The 18,241-nt window shown below is 42.2% G+C and overlaps 1 protein-coding gene across 2 annotated transcripts in view; it reads left to right on the top strand.

The window, feature by feature from the left end:
- The first annotated feature begins 529 nt into the window (after nucleotides 1-529).
- Nucleotides 530-18,241, top strand: part of SERPINA10 (serpin family A member 10) — a 218,944-nt gene continuing 201,232 nt past the window's right edge. Inside the window, exons 1-2 of one of the 2 annotated variants that reach the window (XM_086937725.1) lie at nucleotides 530-684; nucleotides 12,007-12,071. The gene's annotated coding sequence lies outside the window, so the exon portion shown is untranslated. The remainder of the gene's footprint in view (nucleotides 685-12,006; nucleotides 12,072-18,241) is intronic. The other variant, XM_086937724.1, reaches the window with a different exon arrangement.

Here is an 18,241-nt window from a genome sequence, read left to right as displayed (position 1 = left end):
TCCATCGGAGTGAGTCGCAAATTGAGCCTTAAACAACGAAAATTAATTAGGTTGGTTGGATTACGACTTACCTATCCTATTAGTACCAATGTCATATATATGTCATATATATGTCACACTGGGTATTGATAGTACAGTCTGAATCAGCTGTCATTTTAGCAGAATGAAAATGATCGACACAACATTGGTGTTATCGGGTGCTTGTCCAGAGCACATAAAACTTGTAATAGTGCAGGGTGATACAGCTGTGCCCATCTCTTAACGATGCCCTCATGGAGGATTTGAGAAATATTTTGCACTGGTGTTGAACATGTGCCAGTCCTCATAGTGATCTTTTTCATGATTGTTACAACATAATTCATTCAGATTGTGTTAAGTTTACTGTAAATGAGCAACGTTTGATCAAAGTAACGGATGTAAAAGTAAAGGTACTACTGCAATACAGGTTGACGAGGAGACCATTTCCAGGCAAGACAATTTGGTTTAAAACATTTCACAAGTTTACTTTGCGTGGGATCCTTCTTCACCGTGTACCCATCAGTTAATAAACAACCGAGCAAATCAGAAGTGTTCCCTACACTTTGGAATGGCCAATATTTGCCAAAGCCTCCAAGGTTGGACATTAGCCTTACGCAGTTTACCAATTTCGAAGACTCAGCAAGAAACGCAGGGGGCTTTAGATTGGTAAGAATGAACATTTAACATTCTACTTTATTTTCTGATTTCAAGAATTTTCGAATTAGGTTTTGTTTCCATGATGTTAACCCAAAAATAATCAGTTAAATGGTGAACAAAGAAAGAAATAAGTTGAAATAGGATAAGGAGTAATTCGCGATTGACTATATTTTAAACGAGTTAGTGTACAGTTTAAATTTCAAATGTAGTTCTTTCTCCTCACCTGTTAATTTGTAAAAAAAAATGCTATTCTTAGGTTAAAATGTTACAGAATTCAGCGTGGCTTTCCTTGAACAGCATTCTATGTTTTAAATGTGAATTGTTAGGTAATAAAGCTACTATTTTCAAAACGTTATTTTAAATCATACGGAATCAACACGGAACGTCTAGATTCACAGTCGCTTAGAAAAGTGCGCGTAGAAGTCTGGCTAGAAAAATGCGGGCTTGTTAAAAAATGAACATGATATACAAAGGTAAAAAAGAACAAGTTGCATGGGTGTAAATTAGTGTCTCGTCTGCGTAATTTAGGGTACAACTGCACAATATTCGTCTATCTATTGTGAGAAAAGGCGTAATGAAGGGGGGTGGAAAGGGGTGGAGCGTTCAAGTTGGCTATTTGCATATGCAAAATGGAAGACCCAAGGATGATTCAAACTCCCATGCAATGAGGGCAAAGGCCAAAAAGTAGTAGATTCCAGATTCAGATTAGCGGATTTGAAAAAGCTAAACAAATGAGTTATCTCGCTCATACTCGTCTGTAAGGCCAAACCTAAGTAGGGAGAAAAATGGGGTGACGCGTATGACGTTTGAAAAACATGTATGGAAGACAGGTCGTGTGGATGAGAAAAGTAGTTCATTGATTTCAAATCAACTAATTGCCAGGCAAATCGTTTTAGTGTCTTGACTTCATATGTTTTGCCATGCCATCTTTTTATGAGAATCCCTTACATTTTAAGGCACGTCGTGCATCAGTACACATTTTCTGCAATATGTGAATGAGAATCCTTGCGAATCATCCACCAATATAAATTGCTTATTCCATGTATTTGGATTATACTTAAATATTACTAATCTTAAATCGTGCAAAAATACAGTTGTCCAACAAGCGTGAACTATGCGTGTCCTTAAATGTAATATGACTAGTTACCTTGTTGTAAGAGTGTTGCACAATGGCACTGAGGTAGAGGACTCATGTCTCTACACTAGGGGTTTTTAGACATTGCCATTCGCACCCTAACTAGAATACAATACCAGTGATCACGTTCACATTGCATGAAGCCTCTCTTATGTATCCACCTCCACTGGGACAAACTACAACCAGCAGTCAAATGACAGTATACAAAGACAAACAACACATGTCTAAAAACATGGAAATCGTGAACCCTTGTGTATAGGAAAACATATATTATGATACCATGAACAGTCCAGACGAATGGATCTACCTTACATGCACAATGGCTTGGTTTTGTACTTCATGCATGTAGGTCAGTGAGTTGATACACAACAAAAAAACGCAACCTTGCTATAAGTGACACAGGCTAGCTGCAGGGCTGCTAGACTCAAATATAGCAACTGACAGTGATACATTCTCATTCTGACACATTTCGCTCACACAAAGGGTATGGTGGAAGGTTGCAAGTAGTGGCGGCTCGCAGATGGAGTGCTGCGGGCAGGGCAGGGTGGTGAGTTAGTGGACTTGGACATACGACAAACAGTGGTAAAGTAAGTAAGTAAATAAATAAAACTATTACGTTGCGCTCGCTGCATCGCCAACTCAGCGATGCAGCAGAGGGAGTGCTGCGGGGTGGTAGGGCGTGGAGGGGCCACCGCCTGCAGCACTCCCTCTGCGAGCTGCCACTGGTTGCAGGACTTACCACCTCCAAACCACCCACAGAGCACTGTTGCAGAGAACCCTTTCAGCCTACAAATAACTTCACCCATGTTTTCACAGGCCAGTGGAAGCTCAAGTGACCCATGTAGCTCATCCCTTTCTGCAGAGAACAGTTTTTTGAGTAAATCAAAATGGTAGCTGGTTTATCTCAAGAAGCAAAAGAGCCAAATTGTCAAACAAGCATTTGCAATGCAATAGGTCTCGCATTTGCGAGAGTTAGTGCTATTGGCGTTGCAATTGACAATATTTTTTACCTATGTGTTTTGGTTTGGAGTACAGTGGATGTATGTGTTGTGAAGTGGAACTGTGTGGGTTGCATTGAAATTGTTCGTTGTGGAATTGTGTGGGGTGGAATTGTGTGGCGTGGAGAGTATTTGTGCACTGGTATTATGTGGTATGGTGCATAGATAGTTGTGAGAGCTGCAAATATACATACAAAGGGAAGATAGAGAGGACTAGGTAATTTGCTGAGGAAGTGGTGAACAAAAGAGAGAAAGGAGAGGATAAAGGATGTGAGAGAGAGAGAACGAAGTGACGGCTACAGATAGATAAAGAGGGAGCACCGGTGTATGCAGAATAAATCCTAAGAAGAGGAGAGCTTGGGTTTGAAGGACAAGAACCTTGAGAAAGTTTTGAAAAGAAATTCGGCTTGAAGACCATAAGTGAACCATATGAGAGAGGCGGTAAGAGTGCGTGAGAATGGTTGGGGAGAGTACGAGATAGAGGGATGACTTGGAGGGTTATCCAGGAGGGGGAGGCTGAAAGCATTAGCGAAATCAGTATACAAGGGGCAATCTCAGTGGTAGCAGACGTGTGCTGTGGCGTTGATTTGGACACTGATAGGTGGTGCTCACCCTGTCACCCGCATTATAAAAAGCGTGTGTAGGGAGGGGGGGGGGGGGGTTTGATGCACACTGGGGTGTCTCAACACAGCCACTATAGTACAGTAGAGCTCTGCAGACCCAGGAGTGCGGCACAGCTTTAGGTACCATCCAGTATTATAGTAATGCACAGCAGTGATGTATAATATACTGGAAACTGCATATAAATATTACCTATGTTAACTATACAAGATTTTCCTCCCTCAAATTCCCTCAGAAGAACAGCAGCATAAAACAAGCGTTGTCATTACGTTTATATCTGAGGAGCAGTAACTCAAATCTACGACGAACAGAATGCAATCATTCTCGGTCTCTGCAGAATGTTTTGATCCCACAAATATTATAGAATGAGGAAAGACCTGTATGGCAGCAACGTCATGCGTGGTTCTGATAAAGACAATCCAATTCAAACTCACTAAAACCGTTTCTCACCTTAAGGAGTGCGGTACCCCAAGAAACATGGTACACTACATGCATGCTTACAACAAATACACCCCTACCTCAGTTCACTCCAGCTACCATCAAATAATGTCTTGCCTCTGTGCAATTCTGGGACATATCCGAAAGAAATGCCAGGCTTACATGAGGTTCTCTACCCCACCAAAAGATAAATGTCCATGAAAGAAGAATGCTTGATGTCTTAGGTGGCACTCGGAGGAAATCCAGTACCTCGATATTGGGTGTTTCATTGTAGTGTTTGGGCAGTAAGTTATTTAAATGGTATGCATTTAAAAAAATGGTGGCATTGTGGAAAGATCTGGCACATGATTCTAGTATCCCTAGAGATGTATTACTGGAGGCGAAGGAACAGATCTCTCATGTGGAGGCTCTCTGTAGCAATTAAGGGATCTACTGCAGGCATATCTCATCATAATAAGCTGACACACTGCTGCAAGTGAAGAAGTTTATCTTGGAGAAATGATCCCTATGATGTTCTCTAGCGGTTTTGTTACAATAAACATCATGGTATTTATCTTATACTATTTGGAGAATACAACTTTGTAAATAATATGTTTAAGATATTTAGAAATATTTCAACAACCACTAAGACAAAGGAAATTATGGTGCCATATGTTAAATTTATCAGGAACATACCAAAAAGAATTATCTATCCTTTGCTCTGAATATTACTTGGGTTGCTAAGAAGCTTCAAAGGCCAAGAAAAAAGCTTGGAGCAATACCTCGATTGTTCGGTTTATTGCTCATTAAGCATATATCCAAACTAACTCCTGGATAGCATACGTATATAGTGTCTGGAAATGTTCAAACTCCACAAAATAGAGCAGGCTTATGCCCGTGGCCATCTACTGTGCTCATAGACATTGGAAAAGGAAAAAAATAAAAAAGCAGAAGCGTGTGTGATCTAGGTACAATTTTGCTATGCAATTATATAGCAAATTAACTGTCAGTTATGGAACTTTATAAATGTAATACACGTGCTTTTATGTGAGATCGCCGGTCTGCTTCTCGTGTAAGATGGCTTCAAGAAAGGTCGGAACCCTATGATTGATAAACTCAGATAATCTTCAATGCTGCCTGAGCTTACACTACTCTGCGCCCCACAACTGCCACTTCGAGGCTGCCTGGGGCGACTGCAGGAGGCAGGTGTAAGGAGACAGAGACATCTGAAGAGCAGGAACAGAATTATAAGACTGAACTAGGGGGCATATTATCAAGGGGGTTTATCTCCGCTTTTTTGGCTTTAAAAGCCAAGAAAGCGGAGATAAAATTATCTCCCTATTACCTAGCTGTCACTAACACCAGTTAACGACAGCTAGTAGGAGATAGCGGCCATCTTGTGCCCCACTTTGCATGTCAGTGATATTTATCACTAATGACCTGCAAAGTGGGCGTGCCAAGATGTTAGCGACTGGAAACAGTCGCTAACATCGCTATCTCCTATTACCAACTTTTGGAGATATTCGCGCTAAGCGCGAATTTCTCCAAAAGCTAACAACTGCCCTGAGCAGTTCTTAGCCATGTTATCCAATGGGAGGTGGATAACATGGCTAAGAGCATTAGCTCGGTAATGCATGAATATCGCGGACTTTTCAGCGATATTCATTCATTTGCGGAGATTTTTATCGCCTTTGCGATAAACCTTGGTAATACCAAGGTTTATTTGCGGTAAAAATCGCCGCAGCTCAGCGGTAAATTTTTGTCTCTAACCAAGCAATAGCGATAATTATCGCTATTGCTTGGAAATATGCCCCTAGATCCCTGGAGTGCACTTGCAGAACACATCTGGCAACACCGCTCACGAGAAGCACCCCAGAAGGTGATGCAACACAGAAGCCTACAAGTTCAGGGTTACAGTCTTTTGGAGTAAGGTAATAGCCTCCGGGGGAGGGCCCCAAACTGCACTAGTTTAAGGTGCAGGAAAAAGAGTCAGATTTTGGAAAAGGGTGTAGAATTCTCAGGTCGTGGATAATTTATTTCTAATAGGTCTGCTCACTCTTGGTGTGTTATGATAAGTGGGTAGGTAGTCCCTGATTGTGACCATAGGATTTTTTAGGGAGGGGCTGTAAGTTCTCGGAGGTGCAGAGCTCTTTTGGGGTATAGAATCTTACTTCGCATGGGCAGGCACTTGAGGAGCAAACTTCTGAGAGGGGTCATTGGCTCTGTGTCGAACACAAGCTGCGACGAGCACAGCGCAGCACAGATACCTTGGACTTTAGTTGCCCAAACTGGAGTATAATGGGCGTATTAATCCTTGTGCCCCTCCCCATAGCCTTTATCCTAAGACTGCCCGAATGCTGAGTCTCTGTTCTAATCCCGGCGTTCACTCTTCAGGCTCACAGCTCTGCTATCCTAGCCCTGATGGGTAAGGGAAGCCCTGATGCTAGGATGGCTCCAGCGCTGAAGCTGCAAGTTAACGATAAAGCATGGCGAAAGTATTAAAAAAAGGGAGAAGGGCGAGCGGCGCCTTTCTTTTGTTGTGCAAGAAGATACAACTTGGCACGCCGTGGTGGAACAATTATAAAAAAAAGAGTTGTCTGCCAAAACACAAGGATAATTGAAGCGGAATGAAACTGTACTTGAGCGATGCTCCTGTGTGAAAAAAATGGAAGTGACACATCGCTGCATAAACCTTTTAGAAAGCAGCAAAGAAAAGTGACACTGCACTAAACCAATGGGAAGGAAGCAGGTGGAAGCAAAGCCCTTCATCAAAAGAGCAGGTTTTGCAGACAGTGCATGGGCACTGGCTAGACTCGACCTAAAAACCGTGAAGGCTATGGCATACAAAACTGCATCACATAACTTCAGTGCACTTACTGCACAGCAAACATCAGGTCAGTTCAAATAACTTTATTAGATTCAATCGAATCAAAAAAGTTTACATACATACATTAAGTAATAGGGTAAAAAATGCTTAGGAAAATGTGCAAAGGGACAAGAAGCTCCTACCACTCTGCAACACATTTATACAAAATACAAAATATTAAAATATAAAAAAAAACAAAAATCTCTAAATAAACTTTAATTCATTTTAGGATTCATAGTGTTTCCGGATTAAAATAGCAATTCTGATAAAGTTAAGCACAGCACTGCAAACAAAAGCAGTAGATAGTGACAGCAAATAATTAAAACCATCATGGTAAGAGCAGGGACGAATTTCCTTTAAAACGGGCTTGATAAAACATGTGCAAAACAACATAAAGGGCATTGTACTTTGATGGGCTAAATTATAGCAAGGACAGGGGGTTACGCTGTCACAACAACCCCCCTGTTTAGGAAAAGCCACGAGAAAATGTAATGTGCAAAGTCGAAGTCTAGTCATAAGGAAACTCGAGTGAACGTGCATGGTGAAAGACAAGTAAAATTGTGGTTGGCTCTGAGATTCACAATCTGGTGTTCCATTATCCTGATTAGACGTACATAGTTCAGTTCGGAATGCTTTTTTTTATAACCTGTTTCATGTTTGATTGGATACCATCAGGATTATCGTAATAATTTTCCAAACCTGTTTTGTAGAAAGTATCCTTAACATAACGAAGCCAGGGGGCGTCATTGTGTTATCAAGATTCATACAGTCTCTAAGGATACTCTTTGATAGTAATAGGTCCTCCGATGTCCAAATTGTACCCCATAAAATCAATGGGGCAATATTTATCCAATCTTTCACAAAATCCAAACCAACTTTAGAGTGGCAAAAACAATGTTGGAGAATTGCGGGGAATCATCAATAATCCTTTTTAAAAAATGTATCGTCTTAAAATCTGAACCTGGGTACTTTTGTGGTAACCCATACTCCTGCAGCAAAGGTGGCTACCGATAGACATTTTAGTTCATATAAAGTTATCATTTCAGTTACCGGCTTATGTCCAAGCATACAAGCAAAGTGAAAAAGCCCCTCTATTGTTCTGCTCGTTTGTTGAATCCTAGCCACAATTAGGTGTTCCCAGTTTAATTTGTTATTACAAACATTCCACAAGTAGGTACATTTTGACACTTTTTCAGTAACTTTTTCCCTTACTGCAAATGTCCTTGTTTTTGTTTGGTTGGGGCTGTATACCATAATAAATGATTTGCAAAAATGTACCTGTAGGTTCAATGCCAACATATATTCAGAGAATGCATTCAGACATTTTTGGAGGCTATTGGCCATTAAGGTCATCAAGACTGTATCGTCTGCGTAAGGCAGCAATGGGACCTGTTTGCCTTCTTTGCTTGGAAAGTCCAATTTCTGTTTAAACAAAAATTGTTCCAGTCCGTTTGTGTATATTAAGAATAAAAATGGGGCCAAAATGCAACCCAGACGTACCCCCTCAGTAGAAGCAATGGGCCTAGTCTTCTCTCCCCTAGGACCAAAACGGATAGCTACAGTGGTAGATGCTTATAGCCTACAGAACAGGGTAATAGGGTTTTTTTCAAAACCCATGCTTTTCATCAGTGTCCACGATTTCTCCCGGTTTACTGTATCGAAGGCACTGGGCAAGCCCATGAAGGCCAGGTGAAACGACATCCCCCTGGCCTTCATGTACTTGCCCATAATCATGGACAAGTTGAGGCACAGTTCATTGGTTCCCTAACCCTTTCTGAAGCTGTATTGAGTATTAGATATGAGTCTAGAGGCATTAGCCCATGACTCCAAACATGCAAGGATTATCCTCCCATAACCTTGCACGTAGCATCGGTTAAAGAGATCAGCCTGTAACATGTGGTGGTCATTCCTGTTACCTTTTTTTAAAATCGTGACAACTCCTGCATATCTCCATGATAATGGGATACGACCCACTATTACTGATTTAAAAACATTTAAAAACAAGGGACCTCAAAATTGACGATTATTTTAAAATAAATCCAAGGGCACCCCATCCGGTCCTGGGGTTTTCGAGGAAATGCTCTTTGCTAGGGCGTCCTCGACCTCACTTAGGGACAGAGATTAGCTAAGTTGTTGTGCTGATTGTAAATTAATAGCTATCTCATACCTATGTTCGTGTGATGAGACGCCCTTTGGATTAAAAATAAAAATTAGACTCCCAAGCTTCCCCTGTTATGGTCGAGTCCATTCTCCTTGGGTCACTAGAAAAGAGTATACTATTTATGACTTCCCAGAAGCTCTTAGAATCCTTTAGAGCACTAGCTCTTTAAAGTTCTTCCCAGGCCAGTCTTCTCAGTTCTTCCTTTCTATGCTTGATCACACTTTTATAGGCCTGTCTTACTGTCTTGATTAGCACCCTATCACAAGGAAGTGCATGCAAAGCTTTCTTCATATCTTTTTGCACCTTGGAACATTCAGTATTGAACCATCTTATTTTTGGGGAATCCCAACTCCTCACTGATTTAGTCAAATTTTTAGCCACATCTTCACAAATTGATTCAAAACATTGTATTATGGCGTCTGGCTGTGAGTCAAAAGCTAAGCATACCGTGATTTTGCTTAGATTTGTTTTGATAACATCCTCCTCAAATTTTTTAGGATTTATTGAGCTCCACCTTAACTTAACACCTTGATATCGTAATCAAGGTGTTAAGGTGTAATCATTGCCCCTGCCCTTCAATGTAATGACATGCATCGAAACCGTAAGGGGGTAATGGTTGCTAGACGGGTTTGGTTCAACCAAAAAGTTATGCATACTTTTTACATATCAACATCAAATCAATTAAGCTAACTCACCCGACACCCTGATAAGTTGGACACAGGACAGAAGGAGTGCTAACCAAAGTGTCAATCATGCCTAAATCATTTACTAAAATTATGGTATTTAGTGCTTCACCCTTTGGGGTATGCTTAAAATGGGGCAAAGGGTGGTCTGCGGTGTCTACAATCCCACATACTTTCTGCATACTGTCTTGACATAGTGTGCAAATAAAATCACCCACCCAAATAATGCACAGTGGGAAGCATCTCTCCGCAATTTTATACATTTTCTCTTTGAGGGTATAAATAACCCCACAGTGTGTGGGTCGAAAATATTGTAGTACCAATGAATCAATAGGAGTTTGGCCTCAACTGGGTTAGAAATCAAGATGAGCTGGTACCAAGGAGAGTCTAATATATTCTCTATCTTTAGTGACTCATATTGGACAGAAATGAAGGTCACTGAGCCTCCCTTTGCCCTCCCTGCTGGTGATGGTGATGCTTAGATGTTAAATGAACAATATCTGTCCAGGGCAACATCCTCCCTGCTCCAGGTTTCTTATGCACAAATAATGTCAAACTTCTTCACATAATGTACCCATGCCTCATCTGATCATTTTGAGGAGATACCTGCGATGTTCCTTGAGATAAGCCTAAGTGGGCGGATATCAAGGGTCACAGCCACTGAGGTTTCCCCAACAGTGTTACAAATAGCTGGCTCTACAAGGGAAATATCTGAATCTAGCCCTGCATTTCCTGCGCTATCAATATGTGGGTGTGGGAGTATAGACTGTTCTCATGATCTAGTGTAAGAGGGGGGCAACTGTACGATCTACTTTGTTGGATATAATCTTAGAGGTTTTGTATGAAGTAACGTTAATCCCTGGCACACTCAAGTTTGGTGTTAGTCTGTCTATATCTGCAAGACCACTTAAGGGCTCAAAACGATTTGGATGAAACCAAGTGGGAAACTGGGGATACGGTTTTGACCATGCACTTCTGTTATCCTCCACTGTGTGCCATTGTGGTCTTGGGGGCTGATAGTAAAACCCCAAGGGTAGGATGTGCAGAACCCACCCTGTAACAAGACATCTATCCATTATTTTACATGATCATGGTCTGTTGCGCTCCAGCAGAGACACTGGCTTTGTTGGATTGTTGTGGTTTACCCCTCATGATACTATTCACATGGATGACAGACTATTCATACTAACAGGTGATAGCACTGGTACGGTAGTGGGACACAGAACATTTTACCTGAACCCCTGGAAAAAGACTATCACTTCTCCCTGTTAAATATGTTTAGTAGGTTATGACTTGCCCCCTCATTCCCCTTGATAGTATGCAGAGCATACTACGTGTTCATGGATAACGCGAGGTAGGCTACGCATGTTAGTTTCCTGCCTGCGTGTATGATAGTTATGTTATGTTAGTATGAATTTGTAGAGCGCACGTTCACCCTGGGGTTTCTTGGCGCTGTGTGCCGCTGGGGAACACGACCTGGCTTTCCCTGTGAGATGGTCCCTATGGGGCATCCCCAAAGTGAAGCAAGGCATCCCCGGCAGCGAGGGGGCCGTTGTGGAGATTAAGCAAGCTATTGCCCAGAGTTGCAGCGGGGGAGCCATGGTTAGAGAGGCACCGAGGCAAGATTTATCAAGCCCGCTGACATTGGTTCCATACCCTGCCGCGTCGGGAATTGAACCCTGGTCCGAGGCCGACCTCTGCTTCTGGGTCTGCCGCCTCTAACCGGTGAGCCACACTTCTCCACAACTTCTCTGTATGTGTCAGATACCCCAGTTATTGAGTAGATAACTAACCTCTGATGACAGGTCTGGCAGGAGTGATGCACATTGCTTCTCTTTCCAAGCCCCTTGATGCTCAACCAAACGAGTTACACACAGCACTCATTCTGGAGGAACACCAAGGGCAACAGTGGAATGGGACAAAATAAGAAAATAACCAACCGCTGAGTGTATGACAGCTTCCTTGTATCACCCTTCAGGCTCGTCTGTTATCTGCCTTTAAGTGCGCAAGTGTCTGAACAATAACAAGATCAAATATTTCCTTTTTTCTTAAAAAAAACCTTTACAGCTTTTGAGTTGCCTTTTTAATCATTTACATGTTCTCTCTCAATCTTGAATTAATACAACTATTAATTTGTGTGCGAATCCTTCAAAACATGAGTTCTTTCCCTTCTAGCTGTTTCTTCACTAGAATTAATCTAGTCTATGGATTTGGCACCCGCTGCATGGTTCCATTAATGTCTCTCTCTGGTTAGCACAGACTATGCAATTCACTGAATAATAATGAAGTATCTTGTAAATAATCTAGTATCTTGCATTTTTTCAACTAAGTTATTTTACTGATGCTCAATTATGATTCCTTTGTCTCAAAATCTTTGATTTTCATGCAAGCAAGAAGGAGGTTAACATCAAATATACTTAGCTTTCTCTTGTTTGTTTTATCTATTGCAGATCCTCAAGAACTCTCGCCAGGAAGCGCAAGGTTCACAGAGGAAAAAGATTTCCTGGATGCGCAGGTAAGCTGCATTGGCGGTAAAAACACAGGTGATGTCTTCACTAGACCTCTGATAGCCTAGAAAGGGATATGGTCCAAGGAAGTGGTATTGATACCCTCCTGACATCAACGATGGTTGCCACCATCACTTCACTGTTTTGAGTACATTCTGGCTTGTTCCAGAACATTCTAGCTTGTTCCAGATGGATTGCTATGTACTGTCAACGCCTATTTACTGACTTGTTCCAGAACCTTCTAGTTTGTTACTGAACTATCTGGATTGTTCCCGAACCTTCGGGGTTATTCCATGTAGATGGCAACGTGATTTCAAAGTCTATTTCTAAGTGATTGGTTGTCAACCTTCTTTCCTTTTACCAACATTCTTAAATGATGTGTGTTTTTTACAGTTCTATTACATATTAACCCTTATGACTCACCCCTGCCGTCAAAGCTTTGAAAACCATCTTTTCTCATCTCCATGAACCCATAAGGACCAATCCCCTGGATGTTCTGTGAAACACCTGGGTCTGTAAACCGGGTGGCCTTGACAGTATGCGCTCATTGAGGAGTCTGAGAAACAAATAAAGTGTTGGAATTGCTTATTTTTGGCTGTTTTCCTTCTATGGGTAATGCTATATCCTTAGTATCCTTAGTATGAAGACTTTCTGTTTATGTTGAAGGACGCAGGAGTTTGCCTTCCTGGTTTGGAGAGAACCTACCCTGTTAATCCATAGAAAATGATAAGAAATAAGAAGCTTACCATAAAGAGGTCAGATACACTGAGCCTGCCAACGGCAAGAGCTTGCACACCAATGTGTGGTATGATCAACATTCTCCCTTGGATGTTGTCCCTGAAGTATTCATATTCACCCTCTAACTATGGCTTACAAAAACGACCTGAACAAACACCTGTGGTACCCTTTTTTGTGAGTGGTGATCACGTGTGATGTGTACTGGTGTACTGCAAATGTTCTCCTTCTCTGCTATCAGTAATTGCTCACAACATGTGTTTGTCACCCTGCATCTGGTAACCTTTTTCTGTGAATCGTAATGGTTTGTGGCTAGTGGTATGACACTCTTCATATAGCACCATTCTTCCGTGACTGAATACCTTGAAGGGCTCGAGCATCAGCACTATCCATCTGCCACCCTTCTTTTGCAACTAATGACTAGCTGTAGCCTTTGTTTTGGCACCAAGAATTTGCTACCTTTTGGCTACAACTAGTGATTATTCAAGACCCATCTGAAGCACACTGCATCTACCTCCTGCCTTAGCCATCTCCCAGTCTCCTCTGAATGGCAAGGCTTCATCACACATGACCTTGACTACAGCCTCCTCATCTCCACATAAGCAGAATTCCTCAAATTTTGTGTGGCCCCCACATGCTGGTGCGGAATTCCATGTGCGATCATCAGCATCAAAAGTACAATGAACAGGCAAATTAAGTATTGAAATATGCTTAGACAAACACTTACACAGACAGATACTAAACTGGGATATACATCCAGAGTTAAATGTTAGTGTCAGGAATCTTTAACTTACTAGGCATAATCTAAATGATAACAAATGTATGATCTCTTTTTTGCATTAAAAAAGAAATAGTACAGCTTTAATAATCTATGTATATATGGCATGTACTCAAGAACCCCTACCACCCTCCTAGGGTAAGCTTTGATTATTCAACTTCACTAGTCCCTGAAAGTCAAAGTCTGAAGAAGAGGTACTGAGTAATCCACTAAGCTTGCAGCATTACCTAGTCTTTGGGTTTCAAACACCCCAGAGACTTGGCTTGTAGGAAGGTGTTGGCAAACATGTTTGTGTAACAGCTTCTCCTGTAAGCATGTTTCGGTTGCATTCCATTACTGAAGTATTGATTGCCTACTCATAAATGTGTTATTTCGAATATGTGATGTAACAACGCGATCAAAATGATCACAGTATGTTACATCATAGTCTTTACAGCACAAGTCGTTACAACAGCTTGGCCCGGAGAGCCCTGAACTTAGGAGTAGTAAGGTTTACTATTACAACACCAGTCAACGTACAGTAGGGAAGGTATTCGAATAGTAAATCTTACTATTCCCTAGGTTATAGCGCCATCCAGCGCAAGTCGATGTACCGCTTCCGTTGTAACGGCTGCGTTGGAACTGCATAGCAGCGTAATCACTGCGATGTAAAGGATGTTTCCCGTTATTTCAATGATCCATTATGTGGTTAATTTGGTGTTTGCTCTGTGGTCCTAGTCATTACAATAAAATGAAGTGTGTTGTGATCCATAAAAAAGACACTTTTAAATATTTTTATACCTCCTAATTTTTTGATATCTGCCCTAGCTGACACCCATGAATGAAGTTTCTCCTACAGTTACCTACAGGCAAAATGTTTTTAGGTTTAACTTGTAGTGCCTGACACCTGAAATGTGTTCCACTGCTTTACAGCTGGGCAAGAGGCTCTGTGCTGGTTACAGAGGAAAATGTGTGCCAATTTGTTTGCAGGCTGAGTGAGAAAGTCTTTTGTCTGACATAGTCTGGTATCTTTGCACATGCAGCCCGGTGGATCCAAGAATGAAAGGATTATGGCCTTTGTAGGCCTCACAATTTTACTGGCATGACAAAGAAAATAGCCCCTTCTTTTATATGAGTAAGTTTGTAGTGCTTACCTATACTTACACCTTGGGTGAAAAATGTGTATCAATGTCAGTTTTGGATTGTAACGTAGAAGAGTGGTTGATGCTACTTGTTCTGTTTTTACCTGGGTCCTGAGTGCATCTAGAACATTAGTTTCGACTTGCATGTGTTACTTAGTTTACTTTGAGATTTGCAATATATCCCTGAGAAAGCTATAATGAGATTCAGGTTTTGAACTACCCTGCTGGTCCACGTTAATTACTCTGCTGGACAGCTAACAGTTCAAAGCTTCTTACTAGACAATGGGTCTTTTGATCAGATCGTTTAGGCTTCTCCTGGGAAGGTTAGGGGTCAGGGAGGAATTTGTGAAGGGCAATTAGCTAACACTCTCTTACTTGCCTGGGCATGTCTTTCCCATAGTTTCAAAAGGGAACAGGAATAAATCTAGCACCAGCCACATCAGAAGTTCCCTTCTAAGTCTTGGAGGAAAGGAACATTTTTACAGTAAAATTTAGTGGACAGGACCAGGCTAAGGGAAGTGGTATGGCAGACCTACACTTGATGATGCCATCTTAGAAAATCCCAAAAGGTTGTGGAGGGTTATGTGCCAGCCTGTGAGCTCACCTCAGTACATGTCAGCTAGGGGTGTGGAGGTTATGTAACATCTCGGGTTCTGGGAGGGATGCTCACCTTCTAGAATACACCAACTTCACTTATAAAAGCCTGCAAAGAGTAAGGAACAGGCAGAAGAGTGAAAGAAAAGGAGGAGGATGGACCAGCTTGCTGGTGAACTGCTGTCTATGGTAATACATTCTGCACTTGTACTTCTTGGACTTTTTGGATTTATCCTCCAGTCCCGTGGCACTGACCTCCCTACTTTTTTGGGGTGGAGCATGGAGGAGGAATTTGCTGCTGGGACCCTTAAAAGAGGAGGATATCCTTGAGCTCTGTGGACTAGTTTTGGCTGTGGTTGCCCTGGACAGGGGCACTCCAGACTCCTTCAAGACCCGCAAGTGCCCCTTAAGTGGCCAGGATGACTTGGGGCAAAGTGAGAAGAATCAGATAGTGTAGCCTGCCTGAGGGCCACATGATTTGGCTCCTGGGACGTCTGTAGTCAGTAGACTATGAGGATGTGGAGGCAGGAAGGCAGGGGGCCAAAGGTATCCAACAACAAAGGAGAGAAGTCTATACAAAGTTACAGGAAAAGCCACTGAAATGTTAGAGTCCACACAGCTTTGAAAGAGGACTCCCAGAGGCTGTCAAGTGTAGCATTTTTGTAAGACTCAATGTGTCTAAAGGGGCTTCGACCTGTCATGGGGAGAGTAGGGCTGAGTGAAGGGTAGAAAAGAGACAGTTCTCTGCCCATATGAAGAGTATGCTGGGCATGGCTCCTGCACAGTTGAGTGAAGTCAATCGCTGGTGCTCCAGAACAGAAGCAGGGTCCCCCACCTTAAAAAAAATGGAGTTAGCACTCAAGTGGCACAGTTGAAAAAATTAACACGAAAAAGAAAGGATCAGAAAGAGTGATGCGGTCACTAAGGCTTGCCCACAAGGCCCAATGAGGGCCAACAAAACAAATTCATAATGGTTGTAGTGGCAGCCCAGGAAGAGGGCTAGGGAACCACCAAAAGAGTATGCACATGTTGTGGATGCTGCCAAGAGAATGGCAGACCCTTCACACTATGTCAGAAATCTTCCTAACCTAAATCTCCTGGAGCTCAAAGGAGTGACCACAGGAGGCATTTCTTCAAATTTCAAGCACCGCTGAACTAGGGGCTTTTGACCAGAGGTTCTGAAGTGCAATCACATGTGCTGCTGTGGGCTCTGTGGTTGCAAAGAAACTGTGTCAAGACAGATTAAATGTTCTCCGTTTTATGGTTTGATATTGCTGCAATGTTGAAGTCAATATGGAAAGTTAGATTCAGTGTATTTTTCTGGTACCATCTTCAATGTGTTGCCATCAATGAAATGCATTCTGGTTTAAGATGGTATGTTACAGATTGAGGGAGGCCCTTAAAGTTTTTAATTCACGACACCCTGCAGAACTGCTCACTCTGAAGCCGCTCGAAGTCATGTTGGCTAGTCCCGCCCATCTGAAATTAGTACAAGACTTTATAATGCAATGCAAGCTGATACTGCACCAATAAGCTGTAGAGCCAGGGAGAAATGGAACATGGTGCTAGATGCACCACTTACGGAGAAAGACTGGGACTATAGCTGCTCTATCACAAAGCTACTGACAGCAAATTGTAATTTGCGTATTATTCATTTTAAGATTTTACAGCAAAAATACTATACCCCAAAGCAGTTAAAGAGGTATGGGTTAGGAGAGTCAGAAAATTGTACTAGATGTAAAATGCAAGATGCTGATTTTATACATTTAGCTTGGTGTTTTGGGAGAGTATATGCTTTTTGGGAGCAGGTTACCAAGACCCTTTCTGATATAATTATGGAACCAGTGGAATGTACACCATAAATGTGATAAGTGGGCCTTGCAGGGCATTTGCAACCTCAGAATAGGAGATTAGTTCTAATTGCACCGCTCCTGGCTAAGAGAAAAGTGGCTCAATGTTGGGATAGTAGAAATGTCCCACGACAAACAAATTGGCTGGAAGATGTTATATATTGCAGGGACCATCTGGCATCCTATGCTGAAGTACTCCCTATGCCACCTGGACTTCTCACAATAGTATTTGTTAGATATGGTATCTTTTGGCATGGTCTCCCCTGACCTTTTTGGCTGCCGACCTCCTGTTTGGACGTTGTTTTGATAGCTTAGGAATTTGAGCGCATTTGACACCACCAATCAGTGTCAAAGTGCAGTGCGCATCATATACATTATTGGCTGATTTGAGTTAGCTGTAAGTCCCTTGTCAAGACATATACCCAGGGCATGCATTACAAGTGCTCCTCCGTGGACCTGTAGCACTACGTTGTGCATCCACGGAGGCAGCTCATCGATTGTGCCTCAAGTCTGTTCTGGTGGGGCCTGTGTTCACAGGTTACTGTTACTCGTGTTGACATTTAAAAAGCTACACTCCAAGGTTCGGCATGTCTCATGCTATGGTGACAGAGTGCGGGGTTGAGATGAGGAAGAGCATATGTGTGTGTGTGCGTTACATGAAAGTGTCCTAAAGTGCACCGGGGGGGTCTGTTCGGTACGACAGGGCCTGTTTCTTGCATTGGATTATCATGGGGAATGAAGGGAATGGCAGTATTTCCTACAGGCAGAATAGTAGCACTAATCATGTTTGATGTAGATGAGTTTGTAATTGCGAATCCACTCGGGTAGTGTGAGTGGATCCAACATTACGTGTGTGGAATGTCACTTTGGGGAAAGTGACCATTTAGCCTGTTGGCCTGCCTCCAATTCACATCTGGTTGCTAGCGGCATAGCTATATCTGTGCATTACTGATTGAAGCAAAGAAAGTGTTATCCCGGTGCACTCAATGTTTTTGGAATTTTACACAAAGTTAGTTGATTCTTAAGGCGGTGCTCTGGTCGTCACACGTAGTCTGAACGTGCCTTACAAATGTCAATGAATGTTGAGGGTAGAACACACT

This window comes from Lissotriton vulgaris, chromosome 9, assembly GCF_964263255.1.
Source record: "Lissotriton vulgaris chromosome 9, aLisVul1.2, whole genome shotgun sequence".
NCBI classification, from domain to species: Eukaryota; Metazoa; Chordata; class Amphibia; order Caudata; family Salamandridae; genus Lissotriton; species Lissotriton vulgaris.
Note: the sequence above shows the minus strand (reverse complement) of the source record. Positions and strands in the feature narration are given on the sequence as shown.